A 25,794-nucleotide genomic window follows, 5' to 3' on the forward strand; every position below is an offset into this window, starting at 1 on the left:
TATTCATTCAAGGGTTGTTCTTTATTTTTAATATTTTCTACATTGTAGAATAACAGTGAAGACATCAAAACTAGGAAATAACACATATGGAATCATGTAGTAACCAAAAAAGTGTTAAACAAATCAAAATAGATTTTCTATTTCAGATTCTTCAAAGTAGACACCCTTTGCCTTGATGACAGCTTTGCACACTCTTGGCAATTAACATCCCCCTATGTTCCTTTGAGACCCCTCTTTCAAAGTCTCTGAGATCTCTTCTTCTAGCCATGGTAGCCAAAATAATGGGCAACTGGGCATTTTTATACATGACCCTAAGCATGATGGGATGTTAATTGCTTAATTAACCCATGAACCACACCAGTGTGGAAGCACCGGCTTTCAATATACTTTGTAGCCCTCATTTACTCAAGTGTTCCTTTATTTGGCAGCCTCTTATTTTTTAAACTGCATTACTGGTTAGGACTTGTAATTAAGCATTTCACTGTAAGGTTTACACCTGTTGTATTTGGCGCATGTTACAAATACAATTTGATTTGATTTGGGATATACACTGAGTGCACAAAACATTAAGAACACCTTGCTAATATTGAGTTGCACCCCCTTTTGCCCTCAGAACAGCCTAAATTTGTCGGGGCATGTATTGTTAAAAGCATTCCACAGGGAGGCTTGCCCATGTTGACTCCAATGCTTGCCACAGTTGTGTCAAGTTGGCTGGATGTTCTTTGGGTGGTGGACCATTCTTGGTACACACGGGAAACTGTTGAGTGTGAAAAACCCAGCAGCGGTGCAGTTCTTGATAGACTTAAACTGGCGTACCTGGCACCCACTAAAATACCCTGTTGAAAGGCACTTAAATATTTTTACTTGCCCATTCACCCTCTGAATGGCACACATACACAATCCATGTCTCAATTGTCTCGAGGCTTAAAAATCCTTCTTTAAACTGACGGATTTCATGGGGATTCTTTTATTATGCTAATTCGATTTCAGCGGACATCGGCTCTAAGGGTGTAACCTTTCTCTTCCCCTTCATCAGTCGTGGCTGAACAACGGCAACATTAACATACAGCTGGCTGGTTATATGATGTCCCGGCAGGATAGAACAGTGGCGTCTGGTAAAACAAGGGGCGGCGGTCTATGTATTTTTGTAAACAACAGCGGGTGCACGATATCTAAGGAAGTCTCGAGCTATTGCTCGCCTGAGGTAGAGTATCTCATGATAAGCTGTAGACCACACTACCTACCGAGAGAGTTTTCATCTGTATTCTTTGTAGCTGTTTACATACCACCACAGTTAGAGGCTGACACTAAGACAGCATTGAATGAGCTGTATTCCGTCATAAGCAAACAAGAAAATGCTCACCAAGAGGAGGTGCTCCTAGTAGCAGGGGACTTTAATGCAGGGAAACTTAAATCCATTTTACCATATTTCTATCAGCAGGTTAAATGTACAAACAGAGAAAAAAAAACTCTGGACCACCTATACCCCACACACAGAGATGTATAGGCTGGTCACAAAGCTCTCCCTCGCCCTCCATTTTGCAAATCTGACCATAATTCTATCCTCCTGGTTTCTGCTTACAAGCAAAAATCAAAGCAGGAAGCACCAGTGACTAGATCAATAAAAAAGTGGTCAGAGGAAGCAGATGCTAAGCTACAGGACTGTTTCGCTAGCACAGACTGGAATATGTTCAGGGATTCCTCCGATGGCTTTGAGGAGTACACCACATCAGTTATTGGCTTCATCAATAAGTGCATTTATGACGTTGTCCCCACAGTGACTGTACATACATACCCCAACCAGAAGCCATGGATTACAGACAGCATTCACACTGAGCTAAAGGCTAGAGCTGCCACTTTCAAGGAGCGGGACTCTAACCCGGAAGCTTATAAGAAATCCTGCTATGCCCTCCGATGAACCATCAAGAGGCAACGCGTCAATACAGGGCTAAGATCGAATCTTACTACACTGACTCTGACACTCGTCGGATGTGGCAGGGCTTGCAAACCATTACAGACTACAAAGGGAAGCACAGCCGAGAGCAGCCCAGTGACATGAGCCTAACAGATGAGCTAAACTACTTCTATGCTTGCTTCAAGGCAAATAACACTGAAACATGCATGAGAGCAACAGCTGTTCTGGAAGACTGTGTGATCACGCTCTCCGCAGCCGATGTGGGTAAGACCTTTAACCTCTTACATCTAGATGTTCCGCTAGCGGAACGTCTGCTCCAATATCCAATGATGGGCGGGGCGCGAAATACAAACTCCTCTAAAATCCGAAAACTTCCACTTTTCAAACATATGACTATTTTACAGCTATTTAAAGACAAGACTCTCGTTAATCTAACCACACTGTCCGATTTCAAAAAGGCTTTACAGCGAAAGCAAAACATTAGATTATGTCAGCAGAGTACCCAGCCAGAAATAATCAGACACCCATTTTTCAAGCTAGCATATAATGTCACAAAAAACAAAACCACAGCTAAATGCAGCACTAACCTTTGATTATCTTCATCAGATGACACACATAGGACATTATGTTATACAATACATGCATGTCTGTTCAATCAAGTTCATATTTATATCAAAAACCAGCTTTTTACATTAGCATGTGACGTTCAGAACTAGCATTCCCACCGAACACTTCCGGTGAATTTACTAAATTACTCACGATAAACATTCACAAAAAGCACAACAATTATTTTAAGAATTATAGATACAGAACTCCTCTATGCACTCGATATGTCCAATTTTAAAATAGCTTTTCGGATGAAGCACATTTTGCAATATTCTAAGTACATAGCCCGGCATCACAGGGCTAGCTATTTTGACACCCAACCAGTTTAGCCTTCACCAAAATCATATTTCCTATAAGAAAAATGTTCTTACCTTTCCTGTTCTTCGTCAGAATGCACTCCCAGGACTTCTACTTCAATAACAAATGTAGGTTTGGTCCCAAATAATCCATCGTTATGTTCCATCAATGACGTTTTGTTCGTGCGTTCTAGACACTATCCCTATGGTAAACCACGGTCACGAGCATGGCGCAGAAAGTGACAAAAAAATTCTAAATATTCCATTACCGTACTTCGAAGCATGTCAACCGCTGTTTAAAACCAATTTTTATGCAATTTATCTCGTAGAAAAGCGATAATATTCCGACCGGGAATCTGCCTGTCTGTAAACTGAGGGAAAAACCGGGCTCATTCCTGTTTTTCCCGGGCTCTGAGAGCCCATTGGAGACGTGGGTATTGTCACGTAACAGCAGAGATCCTTAGTTTTTGGAAGAGATGTCAAAGAAAGCAAATACATGGTCAGACAGGGTACTTCCTGAACAGAACCTTCTCAGGTTTTTGCCTGCCATAGGAGTTCTGTTATACTCACAGACACCATTCAAACAGTTTTAGAAACTTTGGAGTGTTTTCTCTATGCATATTCTCGTTTCTGGGCAGGACTAATAATCAGATTAAATCGGGTACTTTTTTTATCCAGCCGTGAAAATACTGCCCCCTAGCCATAAGAGGTTAAACAGGTCAACATTCAAAAGGCCGCAAGGCCAGACGGATTACCAGGACCTGTGCTGCGAGCATGCGCTGACCAACTGGCAAGTGTCTTCACCGACATTTTCAACCTCTCCCTGTCCGAGTCTGTAATACCAACATGTTTCAAGCAGACCACCATAGTTCCTGTGCCCAAGAACACTAAGGTAATCTGCCTAAATGACTACCGCCCCTTAGCACTTACATCTGTAGCCATGAAGTGCCTTGAAAGGCTGGCCATGGCTCACATCAACAGCATCATCCCAGAAACCCTAGAACCACTTCAATTTGCATGCCGCTCCAACAGACCCACAGATGATGCAATCTCCATTGCACTCCACACTGCCCTTTCCCACCTGGACAAAAATAACACCTATATGAGAATGCTATTCATTGACTACAGCTCAGCGTTCAACACCATAGTGCCCTCAAAGCTCATCAATAAGCTAAGGTCCCTGGGACTAAACACATCCCTCTGCAACTGGATCCTAGACTTCCTGACGAGCCGACCCCAGGTGGTAAGGGTAGGTAACAACACACCCGCCACGCTGATCCTCAACACAGGGGCCCCTCAGGGGTGCGTGCTCAGTCCCCTCCTGTACTCCCTGTCCCCATCACCAACAAACTAACATGGTCCAAGCACACCAAGACAGTCGTGAAGAGGGCACGACAAAATCTATTCCCCCTCAGGAGACTGAAAATATTTGGCACGGGTCCTCAGAACCTCAAAAGGTTCTACAGCTGCACCATCGAGAGCATCCTGACTGGTTGCATCACTGCCTGGTATGGCAACTGCTCGGCCTCCGATCACAAGGCACTACAGAAGGTATTGCGAACGGCCCAGTACATCACTGGGGCCAAGCTTCCTGCCATTCAGGACCTCCATACCAGGCGGTGTCAGAGGAAGGCCCTCAAAGACTCCAGCCACCCTAGTCATAGACTGTTCTCCCTGCTACCGCATGGCAAGCGGTACCGGAGCGCCAAGTCTAGGTCCAAGAGGCTTCTAAACAGCTTCTACCCCCAAGCCATAAGACTCCTGAACATCTAGTCAAATGTCTACCCAGACTATTTGGAGCAGAATCAGTAGAATGGTATCAAATACATCAAACACATGGTTGCCAGGTATTTGATGCTATTACATTTGATCCATTCCTGCCCTCAGAAGCCCCCACTGATCTAAACTGAATGAAGTAGATATAACACGTGACATCAATAAGGGATTATCGCTTTCACCTGGTCAGTCTGTTATGGAAAGACCAGGTGTTCCTACTGTTTTGTACACTTTGTGTCGATACAGATATCATGACAGGAAGAAATACTGATGAAGTGACATCAATCAATTATGAGAAGGGGCTTTCTGTGTTGTCTATGCATCCAAGAGCATAATAAATGTTATCAACTGTGCTGTCCAAACAAATATCTATATTTTTTGTTACATCAGACCAATTCAAAGCCCTTTATAGCATTATGTCTATTCATGTCTACTCAGAATCGTAGCCTGCTGACTGTTCAAAATGCTTTCAGTCATGACAGTGAGCTGGGTTGTGTGTTGTGCAGAGAAGTAAAACAAAGCAAGCTGGAGTCTAAATCCCCATATAAAATAACTACTCATCTTTCTTATCAAGGTCTCTCAGGTCAGGATTAAATCCAATCAGTGGTAGATCTGCGTTATAGCAGGTTTGACATTTAAAGGTAATTTCCAAGATATGCAACATTCACTGTGAATGAGGTCTCCACGAACACGGGAACATTGCCTTTGACAGGTGCATAGCTGACAAAGCACATCCGGATTGAATCCCAGCCTTAATGTTGTGAACTCTGTGAAATACATCCAGGTTTAGTATCCCTTTCTTGATGTCAGTCATGGCTTACAAGCAATGAAGATTGCCATTTTTGTATATCTTTCAAACTGAAATAAGAAATATCCTAGTAATTTCTAACCAGATCCAACGGATGATACAATGTTTCTGTCTTCTACATGCAATGGCATCCACCTGTTCTATGATGAAATAACAGCGCAAAGCATCCTAATTATGAACAGCATTTCGATCCCTTTGTCTGATGATGAAAGGCAAGTTTAGACAGCACTGATGAGAAGTAGAGATAGTAGGACTATTATCTCTGTGATTAACCTCTCTAGGGCAGGTGGCACCAAATCGTCCTACCTACGTAACAGCCAGTTGAATCCTGTGGCGCGATTTTCAAATACCTTAGAAATGCTATTACTTCAATTTCTCAAACATATGACTATTTTACAGCATTTTAAAGACAAGACTCTCGTTAATCTAACCACACTGTCCGATTTCAAAAAGGCTTTACAACAAAAGCAAAACATTAGATTATGTCAGCAGAGTACCCAGCCAGAAATAATCAGACACCCATTTTTCAAGCTAGCATATAATGTCACAAAAACCCAGAAGACAGCTAAATGCAGCACTAACCTTTGATGATCTTCATCAGATGACACACCTAGGACATTATGTTATACAATACATGCATGTTTTGTTCAATCAAGTTCATATTTATATCAAAAACCAGCTTTTTACATTAGCATGTGACGTTCAGAACTAGCATACCCCCCGCAAACTTCCGGCGAATTTACTAATAATTTACTAAATTACTCACGATAAACGTTCACAAAAAGCATAACAATTATTTTAAGAATTATAGATACAGAACTCCTCTATGCACTCGATATGTCCGATTTTAAAATAGCTTTTCGGTGAAAGCACATTTTGCAATATTCTAAGTAGATAGCCCGGCATCACAGGGCTAGCTATTTAGACACCCAGCAAGTTTAGCCTTCACCAAACTCCGATTTACTATTAGAAAAGTTTGATTACCTTTCCTGTTCTTCGTCACAATGCACTCCCAGGACTTCTACTTCAATAACAAATGTTGGTTTGGTCCAAAATAATCCATCGTTATGTTCCAACAGCGGCGTTTTGTTCGTGCGTTCAAGACACTATCCGAATGGTAAATAAGGGTCAAGCGCACGGCGCATTTCGTGACAAAAGATTTCTAAATATTTCATTACCGTACTTCGAAGCATGTCAACCGCTGTTTAAAATCAATTTTTATGCCATTTTTCTGGTAAAAAAGCGATAATATTCCGACCGGGAATCTGCAATTAGGTAAACAGCCGAAAGAAAATACAGCACGGGGTCGACTCCGGCATGAGCCTAATTCCTTTGTCCTCTTATCGGCCACTTGGCAAAGGCGATTATGTGTTTCAGCCAGAGGCTGCCTCGTCATCGTTCAGTTTTTTCCCGGGCTCTGAGAGCCTATGGAAGCCGTAGGAACTGTCATGTTACAGCTAAGATCCCCACTCTTCAATAAATAGAGACAAGAAGAACGACTCCTGTTCAGACAGGCCACTTCCTGCATGAAATCTTCTCAGGTTTTTGCCTGCCATATGAGTTCTGTTATACTCACAGACACCATTCAAACAGTTTTAGAAACTTTATTCTAGTTACTGCATATTCTAGTTACTGGGCAGGAGTAGTAACCAGATTAAATCGGGTACGTTTTTTATCCGGCCGTGTAAATACTGCCCCCTAGCCCTAACAGGTTAACCTCTTACATCTAGACGTTCCGCTAGCGGAACACCTGTTCCAATAGCCAATGATGGGCGTGGCGCGAATTACAAATTCCTCAAAAATACAAAAACTTCAATTTTTCAAACATATGACTATTTTACACCATTTTAAAGACAAGACTCTCCTTTATCTAACCACACTGTCCGATTTCAAAAAGGCTTTACAACGAAAGCAAAACATTAGATTATGTCAGCAGAGTACACAGCCAGAAATAATCAGACACCCATTTTTCAAGCTAGCATATAATGTCACATAAATCCAAACCACAGCAAAATGCAGCACTTCATCAGATGACACCCCTAGGACATTATGTTATACAATACATGCATGTTTTGTTCAATCAAGTTCATATTTATATCAAAAACCAGCTTTTTACATTAGCATGTGACGTTCAGAACTAGCATACCCCCCGCAAACTTCCGGTGAATTTACTAAATTACTCACGATAAACGTTCACAAAAAACACAACAATTATTTTAAGAATTATAGATACAGAACTCCTCTATGCACTCGCTATGTCCGATTTTAAAATAGCTTTTCGGTGAAAGCACATTTTGCAATATTCTCAGTAGATAGCCCAGCCATCACGGCTAGCTATTTAGACACCGACCAAGTTTAGCACTCACCAAAGTCAGATTTACTATAAGAAAAATGTTATTACCTTTGCTGTTGTTTGTCAGAATGCACTCCCAGGACTTCTACTTCAATAACAAATGTTGGTTTGGTCCCAAATAATACATAGTTATATCCAAACAGCGGTGTTTTCTTTGTGCGTTCAAGACACTATCCGAAAGGGTAAATAAGGGTTACGCGCCCGACGCGTTTCGTGACAAAAAAATTCTAAATATTCCATTACCGTACTTCGAAGCATGTCAACCGCTGTTTAAAATCAATTTTTATGCAATTTTTCTCGAAAAAAAGCGATAATATTCTGACCGGGAAAGCGTGTTTACGTTCAAAGAGAGAGAAAATAAAAGCATGGGATCCCCTCGTGCACGAGCCTCAGTCTGATGGCCCTCTGATCGACCACCATCCAAACGCGCTAAAGTTTTTCAGCCAGCGGCTGGAATTACATCATTCAGCTTTTTCCCGGGTTCTGAGAGCCTATGGGAGCCGTAGGAAGTGTCACGTTACAGCAAAGATCCTAAGTTTTCACTAATCAGAGCCAAGAAGTTCAAGGAATGGTCAGAGAGGGTACTTCCTGTTTGGAATCTTCTCAGGTTTTTGCCTGCCATATGAGTTCTGTTATACTCACAGACACCATTCAAACAGTTTTAGAAACTTTAGGGTGTTTTCTATCCAAAGCCAATAATTATATGCATATTCTAGTTTCTGGGCAGGAGTAATAATCAGATTAAATCGGGTACGTTTTTTATCCGGCCGTGAAAATACTGCCCCCTAGCCATAACAGGTTAAAAGCGGTGTGTGTTCGAAGACTGTCTGATAGGGGAGTGCGTCAGAAAGACGTTGAGAGATTAAGCAATAGTAGAACATCAAGTGTATGTAGTCTTCTCACGCTGTAGTGCTGTGCTTGGGGTAAGACACTCAAGCTGTCTCATTCAGTGTTTGTAAGCTTGCATGTGCGCCCACGCATGGGCACACACACCTGATTCAGAGAGGTTGGGTTAAATGCGGAAGACATATTTTGGTTGAATGCATTCAGTTGTGCAACTGACTAGGTATCCCCTTCCTGTTCCCATTCACATACACTACTGCTGCGTTGCCTGCCGATGTGTGAATGATGTCATTCCCAGTCCTAAGTGAAGTTGTGTGTGTGTGTGTGTAGAATACCCACTGGTTTGCAGCAGAATGTATGCACTTTGGTAAAAATGGTGGTGTACACACGAGGAAACTACAACCCTTATTCACATTTTTAACAGATATGGTTAGTGCTTAACGGTCAGCTAAATTTGAGTCAAAAACTGTGAGTTAATTTCTAATAGGATCAACTTTTTCCAAGCTGTCTGGTTCAGTTGTAGTTTCCTTCACATCTCCACAATCAGTAAATATGTCTGGCAGATAGTAGATAGAGTCACCCATCCTCTCCTTTCAACTGCTCCTTTATTAACACACACAAACTGTAGGTCTTCAAACACACACCCCCTTCAAAACTTGTTTACTTAACACATCATCTATTCTAGTGTTCAATAGCATCACCCGAGAGGCAAAACTTTCCCCAGCAAGTCAGTCAAACAGATGATATCTAGAAACAGAGGGAAGCGAGCGGAGATCTAACTCATTGCTCAAAGACAAGAACTGTCACATTACTTGAGTGTAATGTTGCTGGCGGTTCTTGGAAAGGAGTGAAGATATATTATCGAGAGAGAATGGATATTGTAGCACATTTTTAGAGTTGCCTGCCCTGAAACTCTTTCTTGTCACCTTATCAAGATCGACACCAGCTACTTTGTCACTTTGTCATTATAATCATAGTAACAGTAACACATACTACAACTCTTAACCCTTCGAGTCCCTCGTCATTGTAAAACTTTCATAGTGGGCAGAACTGGTTGAAAAATGTCATTTCAACCAGGTTTTGCAGCTGAAAAGGTAACTCACCTGTCAAAGGTGCTATTTCAACCAGTTTTGCCCACAGGGATATTTCAAGATCATACCATAGTTAGATCATCTTTGAAATAACCCTGCCAGAGATATCAAGCTTCATCAAGATTATACATGTTGTCAAGGGACACACACACACACACACACACACACACACACACACACACACACACACACACACACACACACACACACACACACACACACACACACACACACACACACACACACACACACACACACACACACACACACACACACACACCTCTGTTGCCAGGCAGTGGAAAAGAGAAAAACAGCCAAACCTAGGCAGGCCTGAGAGTTTTAGTATAATCTCATATTAGAACCTTACCTGAGCAGCTTAGCTCTTCCCCAGGGCTGTAGAGCTGGTTTAAACAGCATCATGCATACGCTGACTACAGTTATATAACTGTATCATGTAGACCCTGACTACTACCGCTATACACTGTACTGTGTATACCTAGAATACCGCTATATGCAGTGTTGATACTGTATTATATATGTATGCTGTACTGTCTACTGTACTAATACTCTCTCTCTCTTTACTGTATCACAGCGACAGCAAAAGCACCATAGATCCTTGTGTTGTGAAACTGGTGCAGAGGTAGCTAGCTACTAGAGATAAAATCCATGCTCTGTGTACTGAATACTGAGCCTCCTATCATGTAAAGGGAGCCACCCATAGACATTATTTACTTAACAACTAGCCAGTTTACTAACCAATCAACAGCCAACCACCCAGATATAATATCGTTAAAGGTTATGTCCCAAATGGCACCCTATATTCATAGAGCCCCATAGGGCTCTGGTCAAAAGTAGTGTACTACATAGAGCATAGATAGGGTCGCAGCCAAGTTGGGATGCAGACAAAGGCTTATCTTAGCTCAGAGGCAAACACAATGGTAGGCTACAGATATATCCCCTGTCGTTAGTTACTAAGGCAGGGCCTTACTGTGGGCATCAAAGACTTACACCTGCGTTCCAAATGGCAATTTCTGTAGGGGTTGATACATTTTTTGTAATAGAAAATCAAGTGTGACATTTCAAAGTGGAAATAATAAACATCAGAAGCCTTTTTAAACATCAAATACACCACAAGTTTTACATTTCCTGCATTGCAGGAAAGTTCTCTTGCAACAGGGTGATCAAATTAAGATCCTACATTTGTATGAGCCCTGACCAGATGTACTGCACTATAAGGGAAGAGGGCGCCATTTAGGACGCAGCTACACCATCAATGGGGATCAACGGAATAGCAGCATTGATTGGTCATTAATCAGTCAATGAGACCGGACTGTTAGCTCACTGAGTAGATTATAAATGGCTATTTCAGTAGGAAAATCTCCCAGCTTGTCCCTGTGTGTGCATACAGACAAAAACATTCTAAAACAGTCCTTAATTTCAAGGGAAAAAATTTGTCTATACTAGAGTATATTTGTTCTTCTAAGTTAAAATAGCTGATAATTCTTTGAGTATAAACCAATTATAAACCCTAATTCAAGAGGGTAATTTTCTCAGTAAGGCTCTCTTGACAAACATGAATCAAATCATGAGCTAACAACAATTAGCTTTCGCACATGCGTTCTGCCTTTACTTGGTCCCCCAAAAATAGATTTAAAGAGCACTGCTACTGTAAATGGAATAGCTTGGATTACAGTAACTCTCTGCTCATAAATCTATTCATGTCCAGTATGAAATGACGAGTGGATCATCGTTTTAATGCTCTGACTAGATAGCTGTGAGGTAGTTGTCCCCAATTGGAACAAAATCAGTGTGTGACAAATTATAAATCTCTCTCTCTCTCTCTCTCTCTCTCTGGTGAAGAAAGGGGAGAGATATTTCATCTGACTGGTTGACGTGCAGCGGTGGACAGCTCTGGCTGGTGAAAACACAAACAGATCGATGAGATGATTGGCACCACACGACAATCCCGGCCCTTGGGCAGCTCAGACACTCAACCTCCATTCCCCAAATGGCATCATATTCCCTTTCCAGAGGGAACAGCCTCTGTAAGTAAAATGGAAAAACATAGAAAAAGGCTAACATTGATATATAGTGACAATAAATTAGCTTTGCTAGCGCTTTAAATCCTCCACCCTCTGGGACCCTGCAGCTATTAATTCCTTGAGGACAGTCAGCTATCAAGCGTTTTTCTCCCTTTTCATTCCCACTGAAAACGTTCCCAGATGTTGGCAAATCAACAGCCTTTAATATTCCTCTACTCCCTCATCTCATGTCGTATCCCCCCTCGCTTCTGGCAAACTCAAACGCTGAAAAATGAGTGCTGTCTATTCTTCTCTTCTGACAGCTGAGGTGGCCTTTGTGATGGACGTGATTTCTCGAAACTGCACGACAACAGGCACAAAGCAGCAACGTCAAAGCAATGCTCTTCCTGACAGATATCCCAGCAAAACTCTGAAGAAATTACCAACCCAAACAGGTAAGAAATTCAAACTCTCGCGGACAATACTGATTCGGTTCTACACAAACATCAAGTCCATCCTCACCTCCTCGTTTGGGAATAAATAGGCCAGCTCTAAGGGCAAACTGCAGCAGATTGTCCTATCTGCTAAGAGGGTCATCAGATGCCACCTGCCCTCCATCGAGGTCTTGCACGACTCCAGGGAAAGGAAGCGTACAGGAAAGATCATTGCTGACCCCTTCAACCCCCTCTTCCAAAAACTCCCCTCTGGGAAACATTTCAGGGCCCAGTTTCCCAAAAGCATAATAAGGCTAAGTTCATTGTTAGATGAAGTATTCTATACGCAGCCAAGACAGAAAGATAAATGCGGTCATAGACCCACTAAAGCAGCACCGCACCCTCAAGATTTTGAGCCTGCCTGGCAGAGTTGGTCCTACAGAGCCAAAGCCCCCAGATGGCTGAGCATAATATACAAGGAATTTCTCAAAACTGCTAATGAGAACCTTGACGACCTTAAACCTAGCCGGTGGGGATTCCGGTGGGGTGCCCCAACCCAGGTAGTGGCAGTGCTGGCAACACTAGCTGCACTAACCCATGGGGAGGGGGGTCACACTCTGACAAGGGGGCAAATTATTGTGGCCCTGGTGGCACAGCATAATTCAAGGTGTGATTGCACAGAGATGCTTGGGAAAATGGTCACAACGGGGGACCAGCGTGTGTGTGTTCCAGGGGAAATGGGTGTATCTGAGCTCCATCAGCTAGGACATTGGCTAATCAAATCTCCCCATTCTTGCTCAATTTTGCATGCCTTCTCAAACAGCTACAACTGAATAGGCATTCGCACAAGTCCTTTAGGCTCGGGGATGGAACAACTGTTGAGCATCTGAGCTTGTGGTTGTTTGTGGAGGAAGGGTGGGGAGTGTGAATGTGTGTGTGTGTGTGTGTGTGTGTGTGTGTGTGTGTGTGTGTGTGTGTGTGTGTGTGTGTGTGTGTGTGTGTGTGTGTGTTGTTAGGGACAATATAGGATGAATCACAATAATTGTTTTCTAAAATAATAATTGCTTGCCAGAAATGTAATTTTTGTAATGGCAATCCTGGTTATAGGTAACAATCCTTTGCATGAACTGCCTACATTATTACGCATATTGTTCATTAATTGTGGAAATTAAGATAAGCAAGATTTATTTTATGTACACTACCCATCAAAAGTTAAGAGCACCTACTCATTCAAGGGTTTTTCTTTATTTTTACTATTTTCTACATTGTAGAATAATATTGAAGACATCAAAACTATGAAATATCACATGTAGTAACCAAAAAAGTGTTAAACAAATCAAAATATATTTTATACTTGAGATTCTTCAAAGTAGACACCCTTTGCCTTGATGACAGCTTTTCACACACTTTGTATTCTTTCAACCAGCTTCACCTGGAATGCTTTTCCAATAGTCTTGAAGGAGTTCCCACATATGCTTAGCACTTGTTAGCTGCTTTTCCTTCACTCTGCTGTCCGACTCATCCCAAACCATCTCAGTTTGGTTGAGGATGGGGGATTGTGGAGGCCAGGTCATCTGAAGCAGCACTCCATTGCCTAGTTAGATAAAGGTTCAATAAAATAAAAATAAACTATCCTTTTTGGTAAAATAGCCCTTACACAGCCTGGAGATGTGTTGGGTCATTGTCCTGTTGACAAACAAATGATAGTCCCACTAAGTCCAAACCAGATTTGATGGCATATCGCTGCAGAATGCTGTGGTAGCCATGCTGGTTAAGTGTGAATTCTAAATTCTGAATAAATCAGACTGTGTCAACAGCAAAGCACCCCCACACCATAACACCTCTTCCTCCAAGCTTACAGTGGGAAATACACATGCAGCGATCATCCGTTCACCCACACGGCATCTCACTAAGACACAGTTGTTGGAACCAAAAATCTCAAGTTTGGACTCCAGACCCAAAGGACACATTTCCACCGGTCTAATGTCCATTGCTCGCGTTTCTTGGCTCAAGCAAGTCTCTTCTTATTATTGGTGTCCTTTAGTAGTGGTTTCTTTGCAGCAATTCAACCACGAAGGCCTGATTCACACGGTCTCCTCTGAACGGATGTCTGTTAATTGAACTCTGTGAAGCATTTATTTAGCCTGTAATTTCTGAGGCTGGTATTCTTATGAACTTATCCTCTGCAGCAGAGGTAACTCTGGGTCTTACATTCCTGTGGCGTTCCTCATGAGAGCCAGTTTCATCGTAGCGGTTGATGGTTTTTGTGACTGCACTTGAAGAAACTTTCAAAGTTCTTGAAATGTTCCGTATTGACTGACCTTCATGACTTAAAGTAATGATGGACTGTCGTTTCTCTTTGCTTATTTGAGCTGTTCTTGCCATAAAATAGACTTGGTCTTTTACCAAATAGGGCTATCTTCGGTATACACCCCTACCTTGTCACAACACAACGGATTGGCTCCAAAAAAATCCACAAATGAACTTTTAGAAAGCACATCTGTTAATTGAAATGCATTCCAGGTGACTACCTCATGAAGCTGGTTGAGAGAATGCCAAGAGTGTGGAAAGCTGTCATCAAGGCAAAGGGTGGCTATTTGAAGAATATAAAATATATATTGATTTGTTTAACACTTCTTTGGTTACTTCACGATTCCATATGTGTTATTCCGTAGTTTTGATGTCTTCACTATTATTCTACAATGTAGAAAGTAGTAAAAATAAAGAAAAACCTTGAATGAAAATATTTGACCGGTGGTGTATATTTTCTAAATAACTGTATATAATGCAATTGAGGTGAGGCTGTTGGAAATGCTTTTGGCAGTTAATGTGCTTCTGTTCTGTGGGTGGCACTGTGTGCGATTTTTGAAGGATAGGTTCCAGGTCTCTTGGGGGCCCTGGGATCCGGTGGGACCGGGGTGGTCTGCCGGTCACTGGGACGACAACCCAACCTGGGATAGGTGTAGGTTTTAGTGAGTGGAATGGTGGAGAACAATTGGAGGTTTAATTAGTAACAATGCAAATATCATGGTACAGCTACAGTTGAAGTCGGAAGCTTACATATATTTTATTTATTTCAGTTTTTATTTCTTTCCTCACATTCCCAGTGGGTCAGAAGTTTACATACACTCAATTAGTATTTGGTAGCATTGCCTTTAAATTGTTAACTTGGGTAAAACATTTCAGGTAGCCTTCCACAATAAGTTGGGTGAATTTTGGCCCATTCCAGAGAGCTGATGTAACTGAATCAGGTTTGTAGGCCTCTTTTTTTTCTTTTCTTTTTTTAGGCCTCCTTGCTCACGCACACTTTTTCAGTTCTGCCCACATATTTTCTATAGGACTGAGGTTAGGGCTTCGTGATGGCCACTCCAATACCTTGGCTTTGTTGTCCTTAAGCCATTTTGCCACAACTTTGGAAGTATGCTTGGAGTCATTGTCCATTTGAAAGACCCATTCGCGACCAAGCTTTAACTTCCTGACTGATGTCTTTAGATGTTGCTTCAATATATCCACATCATTTCCATCCTCATGATGCCATCTATTCTGTGAAGGGCACCAGTCCCTCCTGCAGCAAAGCAACCCCACAACATGATGCTGCCACCCCTGTGCTTCATGGTTGGGATGTTGTTCTTCGGCTTGCAAGCCTCCCCCTTTTTCCTCCAAACCTAACGATGGTCATTATGGCCAAACAGTTCTATTTTTGTTTCATCAGACCAGAGGACATTTCTCCAAAAAGTATGATCTTCGTCCCCATGTGCCGTTGCAAACCGTAGTCTGGCTTTTTTATGGCGGTTTTGGAGCAGTGGCTTCTTCCTTGCTGAGTGGCCTTTCAGGTTATGTTGATACAGGACTCATTTTACTGTGGATATAGATACTTCTGTATCTGTTTCCTCCAGCATATTCAGAAGGTCCTTTGCTGTTTTTCTGGGATTGATTTGCACTTTTCACACCAAAGTACGTTCATCTCCTTCCTGAGAGGTATAACAGCTACATGGTCCCATGGTGTTTATACTTGCGTACTATCGTTGGTCCAGATGAACCAGACTTGCGAAGATCTACAATTTATTTTCTGAGGTATTGGCTGATTTCTTATGATTTTCCCATGATGTCAAGCAAAGAGGCAATGAGTTTGGAGGTAGGCCTTGAAATACATCCACAGGTACACCTTCAATTGATTCAAATTATGTCAATTAGCCTATCAGAAGCTTCTAAAGCCATGACATCATTTTCTGGAATTTTCCAAGCTGTTTAAAGGCACAGTTAACTTAGTGTATGTAAACTTCTGACCTACTGGAATTGTGATACAGTGAATGATAAGTGAAATAATCTGTCTGTAAACAATTGTTGGAAAAATGACTTGTGTCATGCACAAAGTAGATGTCCTAACCGACTTGCCAAAACTATAGTATGTTAACAAGAAATTTGTGGAGTGGTTGAAAAACGAGTTTTAATGACTCCAACCTAAGCGTATGTAAACTTCCGACTTCAACTGTAGGTACATGGTTGCAAAGGGCATCAGTGTCTTAACAGCGCGATTTGCCAAGGCAGGATACTCTGAGAGCAGCCCAATCCAGAAATCTGGCAGTGGCTTCTGATTAAAATACATTTTCAAAGAACCGCTTGGTGCAATTGGCTCTCTTGTTCAGATATCAGTAAGTGGACTGGAGGCAGGGCATGAACGGGATAACGAATCCAGTTGTTTGTGTCAACCATTTTGGGAAAGTACCTCCCTAATTGCGCAGCCATCTCACTCAGGTGCTTCGCTATATCACATTTGACATTATCTGTAAGCCTGACTTAATTTGCACACAAAAAAATCATACAATGATGTAAAGACCTGTCTGTTGTCCTTGTTAATGCAGACAGAGAACAGCTCCAACTTCTTAATCATAGCCTCAATTTAGTCCCGCACATTGAACATAGTTGCGGAGAGTCATCAGGCGAGAAAAAACATCACCCAAATAGGCCAGTCACATGAGAAACTCGGGCATCATGCAAGCGGTCAGACAAGTGAAAATGATGGTCAGTAAAGAAAACTTTAAGCTCGTCTCTCAATTCAAAAAAACGTATCAATACTTTGCACCTTGATAACCAGCACACTTCTGTATGTTGTAAAAGCGGTACATAGTCGCTGCCCATATCATTGCATAGCTCAGAAAATACTCGAGAGTTCTGGGGCCTTGCTTTATCAAAGTTAACCATTTTCACTGTAGTGTCCAAAAAGTATTTAAAGCTGTCAGGCATTCCCTTAGCAGCAAGAGCTTCGGGAACAACTGCTTGCATGCGCGTTACCACTCCACTATGTCTCCCTGTCATGGCTTTTGCACCATCAGTACAGATACCAATACATCTTGACCACCAAAGTCCATTTGATGTCACAAAGCTGTCCAGTACTTTAAAAATATCCTCTCATGTTGTCCTGGTTTCCAGTGGTTTGCAGAAGAGGATGTCTTCCTTAATTGACCCCCCATAAACGTAACGGACATATACCAGGAGCTGTGCCCGGCCTACCACGTCTGTTGACTCATCCAGCTGTAACACATAGAATTCACTGGCTTGTATGCATTAATTGTTTCAAAACATATCCTGCTATGTCACTGATGCGTCGTGAAACAGTGTTGTTTGATGAAGGCATTGTCTGTATAGTTTTTTGGGCCTTTTCCCCCAGCACTGTCCCAGCCATATCTGCGGCAGCAGAAATAATTAAGTCCTACACAATGGTATGGGGCTTGCCTGTCTTAGCCACTCGGTAGCTCACCATATCAGACTCTTCTAGACCCTTCTAATTAATGGTATCTGTTGCTTTTATACATGTCTTACTCCTCGAAAGTTGTCTTAATTCTCGCTCAAAAACCTCCCGTGGCTTATTTTTGTTTCTATACATTGTTTCTAAATGTCTGCGCAAGAGTGAAGGTTTCATTGAGTTGTGAGATAGTATTTTTGCACATATAACACACTTTGGCTGAGGAAAGGCACTACTCCCAATATAAGTTAACCACAAATCAATGTAGTTCTAATCATATTTGCGCCTCTTCGATGGTCCAACATCCCTGTCTGTTGTTTGGTGCTTTCCAGGGCAAGGGGGCAGCAGCTCTTCGGCTGCATCAGATTCACAACTGTCAGTGTCCATGCCAGCTGGGCTAACAACAAATGTAGAATTACTGATGCTAGCATTGGATGTGCTCGTGGAAGCAGAACAACTTGTGTCGTCGACAGGTGCAGGTGTAGTATTGCTGGTAGTAGCAGTACTACCAGTAGAGCTGGTATGTGTCTCTATGGATGCGGGCCTTACTTTTTTAAACCATTTATCCATCTTCGAGCAAACGGAATGTGCATTAGCTACGTTTGGCTACATACGAATGTTCTGTTTCCACTGTACGCTACCCTTCATTCACACACACACTTCCACAGTGTGAGAGACAGAAATCAGCATAGTAACAAAGGCATTTAGTGAGCTAATCAATAGGAATGACACACTATGAGCTGGTCTTTAAAGAGCCATGCAAAAAACATATTAAGAGAGGAGTCAATAAAACACACACCGCAGCCTACACACAGTCAATGAAAGACACATAGTGGACCTATAGAATGCACAGTCAGCAAAGCTAATCAATGTGGAGCAGGGGCACACACCTAATCAAAGAGGGGGAAGTCATACTATGTCAGTGAGGTACACACACACACACACACACACACACACACATCCCAGTCCAGCTGCTGTCTGTCACAATAGAAACACGCCTGATTATATCCTAGCTATGTCTCTCTTGGGGATATAACACAGGAGATATATATTAAAATCGAAGGTTGAATCTGAAAACTGAACCTGGGGTCAGAGGACTCCAGATAACCTCAATTTCTCCTGTCGTTTGGAGCAGTCGTTGTCATGGTAACAAGACACCAGAAAAATTAAGATTGATCAATTCTATGACTTATTAACCAAAATAAAATAGCTATATTCTCTTTAGTAAAAGCCCCATGTACTCCAGTGCTTTTTAATAATTCTGTATGTGTTACAAACAGGGTTAGAACTTGGACAGAAAGCTGATGGTTATCTGCAGATTCTTTGGGTGGTCAGCTACAACCACAGATGGAGCGGAGCAGGCAGGCTGTTCAAACAAACCTTATTGGACTCACTCACATTGGTTTACTATTTATTCAACGCAAATGGTAATAGAAATATATACTCACATAGGAAGATGATAAGAAGGAACACCCTGATAGATGTGCTATCCTTTGTGAGACAGCGGTGCATCTGTAGCCGTTTGATATGAGGCGATGAGACGATGGTGGTTAGTGCTTTGGTGGATGGGAAGGAGGAATAGAGAGATAAAAAAACACCCTCTCTCTCCCTTTCTCTCTCATTCTCTCTCAATTCAATGTACAATTCAATTCTCTCTCTCTCTCCTTTCTCTGCCCCCTCTGCTCCCCAACCTCTATCTCTCTCCCTATGCCTCCCCCTCTCTCCCCTTCGTTCTCCCCCTCCCTCTGTCTTTTTCTCTCTTTCTCTGTCTATAAATCCTGATCTATACTATCCCTGGTGCCCTACACAATGCCTTCAGAATGTATTCACACCCCTGACTTTTTCCACACTTTGGTGTTACAGCCTGAATTTAAAATTGATTAAATAGAGATGTTTTGTCACTGGCCTACACACCATACGCCATAATGTCAAGTAGTATTATGTTTGAGAAATGTTTACAAAAGCTGAAATGTCTTGAGTCAATTAGTATTCAACCCCTTTTTTTGGCAAGCCTAAATAAGTTCAGGAATAAAAACCTGCTTAACAAGCCACATGCATGGACTCTGTGTGCAATAATAGTGTTTAACATGATTTTAAAATGACCCTGTAAGGTCCCAGAGATTCTATGAGGTCCCTCAGTCGAGCAGGTAACGTCAGACACAGATTCAACCAAAAAGACTGAGGAGGTTTTCCAATGCCTCGCAAAGAAGGGCACCTATTGGTAGATTGGTAATTCAGTTGCCGGAGTGGAAGGAAACTGTTCAGGGATTTAAACGTGAGACCAATGGTGACTTTAAAACAGTTACAGAGTATAATGGCTGTGATAGGAGAAAACTGAGGACGGATCAACAATATTATAGTTACTCCACAATACTAACCTAATTGATAGAGTGAAAAGAAGGAAGCCTATACAGAATAAAACATATTCCAAAACATGCATCCTGTTTGCAACAAGGCAATAAAGTAATACTGCAAAGAATGTGTCCATAAAGACCAATCTGAAACCCACACCCCCAATAGACCACACCTCCTGAAAATAACCTATGGATTATATAAAAAAAGACCCATCTGCTGGGTCAACCCAGCATGAAAGTGAATAAAAACCCAATTGAGGGTTAAATTATCCCATGTTTGGATAATCCAAATGCATGACCTGTTGGGGGCGTGGCTTTCAAATAGTTATTTTTGGCCAACCGTGAGAGTAAATGTCATTCATGTTCATCATGTTAAGTTTGTTCACTGAAATTCTCAATTTTCCTTCAAAAGTGCTGCACATTCTATTTCTTAATAAAAAATGAATAACATTTAAATACTAAAACTATCCCAACATTGGGCTATGTCGAGACAAGTCTTTAATTAACATGATATGACCATTCACTACTGTAGCATATTCAGTTTCAAAGTTTTGGCACTGGTAATAGTATACCACATTATATTACAGTGTGAATTCATACTGCATGTGTATTCACACAGCCATTCTTACTTTTCTCCACCTTTCTAAAATGTTTTAGTAAAAACATTTAGTTCTTTCAGAAGAAAAACAGGACAAATAATTCCAACAGGACATTTGTGCACACTTACAAATGTATACCCTCATGGTACAAAGAGAACATTAAATCAGTAAACTATCTAATTATCATTATGGGCCAAATTCTTACTTACATGCACTTAGCCTTAATTGTTCTCTCACATTTGAAAATGTTGTAAACTGTTCTTGTACTGTAAACAAACAAAAAAAAATACATAAACATAATGAAATGTAAGCATTGTAAGTAAAATTGACAAATATCTCTGGTGCACACATATTTTGTGAATCTTCAAGTGTGATATGTGAACTGAACTACTCTAGCAATTTTTTTCCAGCAATTTTTTTTGTGATGAATAAGTCCATGCTGGCCAGTGCGAGCCAGGAGGGTCCTCCCCTAGCAGGGTCCTCTGCTAAGGGACTGTACTAGGCAAAGTTCTGAGGAGTTACCATGGGTTTCACAGGACAACTTGAAGTAGACACCAAAGGCAGCAGTGCTTAGGCACATAGAAACTCCTGAAAGGATGAGAAGCTTTCTTCCAGCGCGGTCCATGACCAATGCTGCTACAGCAGTGAACACTACCTTGATTGCTGCTACTACCACCGTAGCAACATTGCGGTTCTTAAAATGGGCTTCCTCAAAGATAGTCTCAGTATAAAAAATGATAGCATTGATACTGGTGAGTTGTTGGAACAGCATCAACAAGGGGCTTGTATACTCCAGGGTCCTTAAGATCATGCCTAGACACTTGTGTAAGCTTCATTTGCACTACAAAAAGTGTTAGGGTCAATTTTAACATGGGTTGACAACATAATAGATTAACCAGAATGACATTTACCCTCATGGGTGGCCAAAAATAACTATCTGAAAGCCACACTCCTACTAAGTATTCTGATCTGACCTGGGGGATCATAGCTCAATAACCCAGCATCAACAACCCAACTTAATGAAAACAATGGGTTGTTGTGACCCAACTGGCTGGGTCAAAATAACCCAATGTGTGTTCTGTCCAATATTTACCCAAATTGGGTTGTTTTTAACCCACCATTTTTTTACCCAGCAGTTTATCTGCAAACAAGTTAGCTAGCTTGTTGGCTTTGTCTGCTCTGTTTTTGTTAATGGCAGCTATAATGTTAGCGTACAAGTGACTTTCAGTTCCTTTCCAGCTCCGGGGCAGCAGGGTCATTCGACTAGGTGGGATTTAATGCAAAGACAAACATTGCCCAGAAGGTCAGTGGCTCAGGGCTCAACCCCCTTGTTTTCATTCAAAGTGAAAACACTAGTGATGTTACGCTTGATACCAAAGCTCTGAGGCATGCGTCGAAGTCGCTAAGCGGTTTCCTTCAAAGAAGTTTGCCGATTCCTGTATCACTTCATCAGAAGCATGTGATCAATGACGTTTGAAGCTTTGTTTCATTGAACAACCAACTGATTGGTTTGGTATTGGTTTAGTAGAGGGAAAAAAGGCTACTCCGCGCACGCTCTACAGCGTATGGAACGTCATCAATAATAAGTTGGCTTCTCTAAATGATTTTGACCAGCAGGTGCCACTAGTGTATACTGTGTTGATTAAAGCCTTGAGTAATGAACCAATTTTCCAGACAATTGGCTGGAAAGCCACAATGCTTCAGGAGGCTTCATTTTCCCATCACTAGAAAACCCTACAGAAAAAGTATGACAACATAGGACTGCACACAACCTGTGGATTCCTGCTTTAACTACAACAACATCCTCAGTACCGGTTACAGAAACTGTGAGATGTTTTTTTTTTAATCAACCTTAGATTAATGCTGACTGTATATCGCTCTGGACAAAATGTACATTTTGCTAAATGCCCAAAATGTAAATGTAACATGAACACTTGCGAAACACACTGCTGGGTATTATTCTAGTGAGCTCCACCCTCAAATTACTATCAAATTTGGCCTTGTTTCGGCAGACGCTCTTATTCAAAGCAACTTACAGTCAGTGAATTGAACTAAGATATATAAACAAGAACATATAACAGTCATAGCAAGTAAAAAAATAATCTTACTGTTATCAAGAATGTTAGTGTAGTTAATACAAAATAAATGTATTCTAATAAAACATTTACAAAAATATGTTTTGTGCTTCAGGCCAGTGAATTACAATTTTGAAATACCTATATCAAATATATGTAGCAGAAATACTGCCCATCGTTGGCATTAGCTGCCTGCAATGTAAATCTGAAACAGTTTATTAACCACTGTGCTTCCAGTAATGCACTGTAAATTCTAGATATACAGTATTTTGCATTAGTCAGTAATATGCAGTAAATTTGTGTTTCAGTGAAGGTCCTGTAAATCTACAGAAATGTACTGGCTTCTGTGCTGCAAGTATTTTACTGTACATTTACAGTAATCTACTGGCCACTGTGCTGCCAGTAATTTACTGTAAAAATTACAGGAAATGTTTTGCAGTGTATGCAGGGAATGGGGTTTCATTTGGGACACAGAAATGTTAAGACAAGCTAGACATGGCTTATTCTACATCCCTGGCCTTTTTCTTTCCACAGCTAATTTTCTCCCTTTCTCTCAGCTCTCCCTTTCTGCTGCTCTCTTTCTCTTTCATTCATTTCCTCTCTCTTGCTCCATCTCTTTCTTGTCATCTGCATTGTCTAATAGGCTTTGGTTCTACAGCCCAGCTGTCTGTAGTGATTAGAGGGAATGGAAAGGGGAGGGAGAGAAGAGAGAGAAAGAGACCCTGTAGCAGAATGATTGTTGGACTTGGGATCTGTGGGAAGGAATTCTATCATACAACCAAGGTACATTTGATTTCCCTATCCTGCTAGATCTAGGCCTATTTGTGCCCCAGCCAACTCCTCAATCGTCCTTGTCTTTCTGGCGACATGTTTGGAATGACAATCAACACCAGAAGGGTTAGCTGGCCCACATAGGTCGTGTCTACACTTGACACTAACATGTGACTTCTGCTATCAGAATACAAAGATCACATTGAAAACATGGGTCTCGATGCACAAAAGTCAGTTTGTGGTCTGATTGTGTTCAGATCTGGCTGACCACTTCAGGAGATATTCAGAGGTGCATTGTGTGAGGATTTCTCCTCAGTCTGGATGCAATCAGGCTACCGAAAGATCATACAGTGGACAACAACATCAGCACTCCTCCCACAAGTTTCCAGAAAACTTGTGTTTTGGGACCGAGAGGCACCTTTTCATTATTACGTTGGAGGTAATACAATCCTAGTGTGTGAGGAACATGTTCGCTGGCCTCAAACTCTAGCAAGCTAGCTAATATTTAGAAAAACCTTTGGGGGTTTGGCTAGAGTTATGCTAACCCGTTTACAATCCCTTTAGCGTTGCTTGTTAGCTTGCTGGCAAGCTACAGATGTTTGCTGACTTGTTAGCTACAGCTGTTAGCTACTGCCATCAGTTGTTGTAGTATTATTATCATATGTTACCTCTTCCACCGTTTGTAGAATGCATACTGGCATTTGAATAGATCACGGGAAAAGGGAATCCGGACACACTGTGGACACGGTAGACACATTTAAATGTACAGTTGAAGTCGGAAGTTTACATACACCTTAGCCAACTACATTTAAACTTAAGTTTTTCACAATTCCTGACATTTAATCCTCGTAAAAATTCCCCGTCTTAGGTCAGTTAGGATCACCACTTTATTTTAAGAATGTGAAATGTCAGAATAATAGCAGAGAGAATGATTTATTTCAGCTTTTATTTCTTTCATCACATTCCCAGTGGGTCAGAAGTTTACATACACTCAATTAGTATTTGGTAGCATTGCCTTTAAATTGTTTAACTTGGGTCAAACATTTCGGGTAGCCTTCCACAAGCTTCCCACAATAAATTGGGTGAATTTTGGCCCATTCCTCCTGACAGAGCTGGTGTAACTGAGTCAGGTTTGTAGGCCTCCTTGCTCGCACACACTTTTTCAGTTCTGCCCACAAATGTTCTATAGGATTGAGGTCAGGGCTTTGTGATGGCCACTCCAATACCTTGACTTTGTTGTCCTTAGGCCATTTTGCTACAACTTTGGAAGTATGCTTGGGGTCCTTGTCCGTTTGGAAGACCCATTTGCAACCAAGCTTTAACTTCCTGACTGATGTCTTGAGATGTTGCTTCAATACATCTAGATGAATTTCCGTCCTCATGATGCCATAAATTTTATGAAGTGCACCAGTCCCTCCTGCAGCAAAGCAACCCCACAACATGATGCTGCCACCCCCGTGCTTCACGGTTGGGATGGTGTTCTTCGGCTTGCTAGCCTCCCCCTTTTTCCTCCAAACCTAACGATGGTCATTATGGCCAAACAGTTGTATTTTTGTTTCATCAGAAAAGTGGACATTTCCCCCAAAAGTACAATCTTTGTCCCCATGTGCAGTTGCAAACCGTAGTCTGGATTTTATGGTGGTTTTGGAGCAGTGGCTTCTTCCTTGCTGAGCAGCCTTTCAGGTTTTGTTTATATAGGACTTGTTTTACTGTGGATATAGATACTTTTGTACCTGTTTCCTCCAGCATCTTCACAAGGTCCTTTGCTGTTGTTCTGGGATTGATTTGCACTTTTCGCTCCAAAGTACGTTCATCTCTAGGAGACAGAACGCGTCTCCTTCCTGAGCGGTATGAAGGCTACGTGGTCCCATGGTGTTTATACTTGGGTACTATTGTTTGTACAGATGAACGTGGTACCTTCAGGCGTTTGGAAATTGCTCCCAAGGATGAACCAGACTTGTGGAAGTCTACAATTTTTTTATGCGGTCTTGGCTGATTTCTTTTGATTTTCCCATGATGTCAAGCAAAGAGGCACTGAGTTTGAAGGTAGGCCTTGAAATACATCCACAGGTACACCTCAGATGATGTCAATTAGCCTATCAGAAGCTT

The 25,794-nt window shown here is 41.6% G+C and overlaps 1 protein-coding gene across 2 annotated transcripts in view; it reads right to left on the reverse strand.

Moving 5' to 3' along the window:
* The window catches only part of LOC115154054 (E3 ubiquitin-protein ligase RNF152), a 56,047-nt gene that overhangs the window by 8,806 nt on the left and 21,447 nt on the right, over window positions 1-25,794 (reverse strand). Inside the window, exon 2 of one of the 2 annotated variants that reach the window (XM_029699898.1) lies at window positions 19,335-19,442. The exons of the other annotated variant lie outside the window; for it this stretch is intronic. The gene's annotated coding sequence lies outside the window, so the exon portion shown is untranslated. The remainder of the gene's footprint in view (window positions 1-19,334; window positions 19,443-25,794) is intronic. 2 annotated transcript variants of the gene reach the window in all.

Source organism: Salmo trutta, chromosome 2 (genome assembly GCF_901001165.1).
Source record: "Salmo trutta chromosome 2, fSalTru1.1, whole genome shotgun sequence".
NCBI lineage: Eukaryota > Metazoa > Chordata > Actinopteri > Salmoniformes > Salmonidae > Salmo > Salmo trutta.